Source organism: Pieris rapae, chromosome 10 (genome assembly GCF_905147795.1).
Source record: "Pieris rapae chromosome 10, ilPieRapa1.1, whole genome shotgun sequence".
NCBI lineage: Eukaryota > Metazoa > Arthropoda > Insecta > Lepidoptera > Pieridae > Pieris > Pieris rapae.
The window spans coordinates 8,504,907-8,510,906 of record NC_059518.1 but is presented as its reverse complement, the minus strand read 5'-3'; the positions used below and the strand labels follow the sequence as shown (position 1 = coordinate 8,510,906).

General features: G+C 33.1%; 1 protein-coding gene across 2 annotated transcripts in view; it reads left to right on the top strand.

Annotated features, from left to right (window-relative positions):
- The first annotated feature begins 1,650 nt into the window (after window positions 1-1,650).
- The window catches only part of LOC110994021 (GATA-binding factor A), a 40,153-nt gene continuing 35,803 nt past the window's right edge, over window positions 1,651-6,000 (top strand). For both annotated transcript variants that reach the window (XM_045629799.1, XM_045629798.1), the window contains exon 1: window positions 1,651-1,757. The gene's annotated coding sequence lies outside the window, so the exon portion shown is untranslated. The remainder of the gene's footprint in view (window positions 1,758-6,000) is intronic.

Below are 6,000 nucleotides of genomic sequence, written 5' to 3'. Positions count from 1 at the left end.
CGTAAATTGGCATTTCAACTATATGCTGTATGAAATTGAAGAAAACGAAAACTATCGTAATTAACGAAATTGTGGTTAATGTGTATACGTATATATGGTTTTATATACCTACAGCTATATGTTTTCCAAAATTTCATTTCTTTTATTTTTTTTGAGGATAGGATAGACTTTAGTATGTGGTACTCGTTTGGACACGATAACCATGTCTCAAATGACTCGAATGTAAGTTTTTCCTTCAACTTTTTGTAATAGGGACGCTTGGACCGTGAGATTCCAGTGCACCGCTTATTAAAGATTTAAGTTGGCGTCTGGTAGATACAACCGGTGACACCAGGGCTGACTATTATTTATTATTATATATATTTTTACTATTATTTTATTTTATAGAACAGGGGGCAAAACGGGCGGGAGGCTCACCTGACATTAGTAGATATTATTACTTTATTGGTAAAGAATATTGTAACTACTAAATTAAGAATGATTTTTCAATAAAATTAAAAAAAATTACTGAGCAAAATAAACTTTCCCACGCAAGTAGGTACGTAGAACACTTTTAATCCTAAGTACCCTTAAGCCAATTGCTAATTGCTTCCTGGAAATATTTCCGATTAGGTATTATATGTACATTGTCTTAGAAATTAATATAGGTAGCTAGTTATTTCGATAATTTAAATTTGTTTAACAGTCAAACCAACTTATTTACAGGGTCTTAATGAAAATAAAACATAAGAGAATCATGTGAAAGTGAGATACATGAGCAAGGTGGCTTAACAGAGGATGAGAACGAGATACGAAAGGTCATGTTAACGAAACGGTCAACAAATATGAGCGTTCTCTAAGGCAGTTCTTGCCGCACACCACATGAAACCAGTTGAGCACTGAAAAAATTAAACTTCCAAGAAAATTACCGTGTACCAATTTTTAAAAGGCCGATAAGGCACTCGCAACCCCTCTGGCATTGAGATTGTCTATGAGCCACTGTATCACTTCACATCTAGGGAGCCTCCTGACCGAATGCCACCTGTTCTATAAAATTAAATAAATCTAATAAATAAAATAAATACTAAACGATATAAATACAAAATTAATGAAATCTGTCAGTTTGATTAAGGAATTCAAATATGTATGGAAGTACCATAATTATTAATACGTACCATGTAGATATTTTTTTTGGGTAAAAGAGAAGATATATAAATCTCAAACTATGAAAAAAAAAGATGATTTTCAAAAATATTTTTTTATTAAGATTGGTAATAATTAAATATTTATATATAGGTATTAAATAATACAAACACTTTTCTTTTCCACATAGTATACCTATAAATTAAATAAATTCTTACGTTTTCAACGTGATCATGATTGACGTGCAAAGCTACTGAATTATTGGACATTAGTATACAAGGTGCAGCATAGGGGTATGGGGCCAAGTACGGCCGAGCACAATAATTAACGTCGCGATTGATTTAAGCCAAGTACCAATTAATTAGGGAAGGCCGCCATAAACAAAGCTCCATTAGGGCCGCGCGAGCCCCCTCGTAAATCTCCGCCCACCGCGCCCCGCCACCCGCGCACCCCTCACACGGAAAAGCCCGTTTTCCGCGACCCCGCCTTCGCCCAATGCGCGCGTTGGGCGGGGCTCCAGTATTCCGGCGCCGCTCGCCTTGTGCACACGTGTTTTGTCGCCCGTCTTTAGTGAACTGTTTAGTGGTGTGACTCTTGTTCAGTGAGTGATATCTGCGTTGTGCTGGTTGTTAAATGTAAGTTTTTTTTAGAATAACGAAATTATATATGACATAAAATTAATTATTATTAAGGCTATTATTTGGAGTGTAGTAAGCTGTTCATTAATAACTCTATCTGGGCTAAGTTTAATCTTCACAAGTGCATAATTTTGAGTAATGGAAAAACCTTGACGTTATTTCCGCTTTAAAATTAGTTACAACGGACGGCAGTTATACAAAAAAACATTGGTTTTCTGTGTTTTAGGTAAAACTCTTTAACGCCTAATGTCCACATACTACTATTTTATAATCACTAATGACAATAATCAAATTAGTGTAGGTTCTTTACCGTGTACCATAGGACTTCATTTATTTATTTATTCATAAGAAGATTCACAGCACAATACAAAAATAGATGAATATATACATAACAACATGGGCCAATTATAAATCTTCACAAATAGTTTAATTTAAATGAATATATATAACAAGAAGGTACCTAAACATTTCAAAAAATTTTAGTGTTAAACAAAACAATAACAATAAACAGAATTTAATTTGTTGACAATGAAAATGCTTGCTTGCTGAGTATTATAGTAGTATAGCTCCAACGCACGTTTATATTATGGGGGAGTTAAAAAAATATATACTTAGAGACTGTTCTTATATATAAGATAGAAATATTGATTCATTTTATGGAAATAAACAAATGAATGATATTGATACAGTTTATGCTCATTTAGTTTAAAAGAGTTAACCACAGATTAAATCTAAATTATTGCTGCTACAGATTTTAATAGATTTATTGTATAAAACTTTTTACTATGTGTAAGTTTTACTGTCACTAAAGGTATCAAAAACGTTAGTTAGCAAACGTCAGAGTTGCCTTTAAGATCGAGTTATTAAATGGCAGACACAATAAAATATCTACTAAAGATAATTGCGTGGCTGTTACCATTGTTTTAAGTGTCAAACAACAATCTTCACGTTAGGATTGAGGAAAGAGAACTGGAGTGGCAGCTATGGGAACAAATAAATACTCATTTGCTTGCGTCATTTGATTTATTCATAAAATACTTTATTTATTTTTTTCTAATTTGTATCAAGATATTGACGTAAGTGTTGTCAATATGATAAATGTATCCTATGCAGCGACCTCAAATTCCAATATCCCTTTCCGCAGACTACTAGAACTTATCTCAATTACATTTTGTAAGTCTTAATTTAAATAATTTAAAAATAAACTACTCGAGCACTAACAACAAGGCTAAATTGAAACTGTTGTCAAACTTTACACTGGCTAAGACGCTCATAAAGTGTACCTGGGTTAGATCTCCAGCAAAAACATACATGTGTTACAGGCAGAAGCCAAACTAAAACAGACGTGTAAATAGACCTTTGACTAGGTTAGGTTTGTTTACGACAACACGGTATAGTGGGCTCAGGAGGAAAGTCTAAGAGATAACCAGCCCTTTAGTCACCGCGATGGCCACTGCATACGCTTGTGGGACAATCAGTGCATTTAAAAAAGCTCTGTTTAAAAAAATCATCCATAAAAAAGTCTAAGACACTTTTCCAAGCCTACCTATATTATAATTAGAAATCGTCTTGCAAGTGGTAAGGTAATTCTGGTTATGAATAGTGTATATATATTTATATTAATATTTAAAATCACATGAGGAAATCGTTTCTCGCTTAATGTTATGGCTATTGTAATAAAAAAATAATAAGTGAATTCTCACATAAATTACTACTCAAATATATCTAATTATTTTAATATAGGTAATATCTGATGAAAACAAATGATGATATTTCGTTTATTGAATTTCACCATTAAAAATAATACTTGGGCACTCGTAGTTTTTTGATACTTACATTTTTTGTATCTAATTAATTTTTAGCAATGATACTAAGATGAAATCACCATATATAATTCTTAAGTAATATTTAAAAGTAATTAGTTAAATATGTTATGGCTTGATAGTGTAACTGGCATGGGCATCCTTTAATTATATTGCCAAGTTCTAGGCAGAAAAAACCATAACAGGTCAGAAAGTTAATAACATTTTTTTATTATTATTATACTTATTGTAATAACTTTCGCTGTAGTAGTAGTACAGTTAGTAAAACAGAAATTAAGTTTAATTACCTACTAGATATTCGGGAAACAAACATTGCTTGTGTTGCAATATGCAAGCAATGAAACTTAAAAAAGTATTTATTAATCTACTTGGACAAAGAACGTGGCCATGCCATATCTGTGTCTGAATTTCCTTTTTATCATAGATTATCCAAAGCGGTATCTAGGAGCGCTGACTTAATTCGAAAAATAATCTATTAGCTATTCTTATGAGTTCCACGCTTCGTGTGACGTAATATTAACACAAAAACTTGCAAATGTTTATAGAAGAAATCGTGAAGGTTAATGACAATAATTTTTTTCAAATCAACAAAAATATATACATTTTAATAGTATTTTAACATACAGTGATGTTATCTTATAAACTAAAAAACGTTGGCCAAACTATACCTAGGTATTTTGCCCAATAACCAGGTCTACGAGCTATTTATATTTTTTTATTTAAAGTCAAAAATCGTACCATGTAATCAAAGTAAATATTAAAATACAGTGAGGATGTTCGAGCCAGCCAAGCGAAGCAGACAAGCTCGGCTAATACTAATAATGTAATATAACATTTATACCATTCTGATAAGAGTCATATTTTAGTAACAACATATTGCCCCGCGCTCCCATTTGATCTCTGCCATAAGCGTAAAAGTTTTTTCTTGTTAATTTAATAAAATAGAAATGACATTTCGGATTAACTACCATCATATATTTACATACGATCTGCATATTGTTAGCGAGTTGCCCTCACTTGCGTAAATTGCCAACTATAAAGGCATAATTTTAATTATGTTGTAAGTAGTGGAAGTAGAAAGCAGGTGTGTAATTTTTGTTTTATTGTAAGTAAATAGATGCTTTACGAGCGTCTTATAGCGACTTGTAATGGCATTCTTAAAATATATTATTGGTATATTATGCGCATAATTTAATAATGTCGCAGGAAACTTAACGAAACCGTTCATTCAAGTGTGCTGTGAGGAATTGCAGTCTTATTGTCTGGAGCGCAAAGTCTGTATTCCCGTGACGCAGTGGCCCCCGCGCTCCGGACACATCATAACTGATTTTTAAATGTAGAAAAATATACTAATTAATAAAATTTATTGAAGAATTATACGCTCGCGTAATGGATTTATCTGATAGTACAACTTATAAATAATGGAGTGGCAGATTTTAATCTCGATCTGATATTGATTTAGAATGTGTAACGTGGATATATGTGTGCTGATGAGCTAGTGTGCGTGCGGCTAAACTCGCTTATCTATAAGAAAGCTAACTAGCTGAAACACAAAAGAGAGCTTTTGATGTTTAACAAATTATTAAAAAGATATTTCAAATGTTGCACAAAACCGCTTGTGAAAGATTCGATAGGTTATAGCCGGCCGACGGCGACGCGACTACATACGCCATACAAATCCTTATTCCTGGTTATGACGTCATTTTACTACCCTCAGACTACTAACGGAAGAGTGCATTGTGTAAAGACAGCAGGTAGCCACGGCGGTCGAAGGCGGCGCCAGTATACATAGTCTTTCCCTTACTCATCGCACCGCAAGACAAAAGGGTGCAGAAAGGACCAATATAAATCACCACATTGCCAATTGCCCTGTTGTTCAATTTGCACTTGACTGTGAATTATAGAGATATCGTTCTATTTTGATGTTCCTTCCTATCACCTAGACGACCGTTACGAAAAAACTGAGCAAGTTTTTTCCAGTTTTAGTTCCAATAATTGTATCTTGTCTCTCAACTCCTCAGTAATTTTTTTTCTGTAAGACATAGAGTACCAACCTTCTAGATGCAATTAATATAACAGAGTTTAGCGTATTATTTTATAATCTGTACTGTTTGTTATATGTGCATTGTCACCGGACTGAAATGTCATTTTAGATCCGTTTTTATATTTCCGTTTTTTAATATTTTTATAACGTCATATTTTAATTTGGGGATGACAAATTACGGGTTTATACGTGACTGTAGAACACATGTTTCATATGTTAATAAAAAACAATAAGTCAATATCGTGCGGTGTCATGTAAAGATGTAGGGATGCGCAGGAGCCGATCGCTTTACGAGGTCCATAAAGGTGTTGGACTTTGAGTTCTGAACACTTGACGATATAATTTCGTTAACGTATAGTTATTTCAACAATTT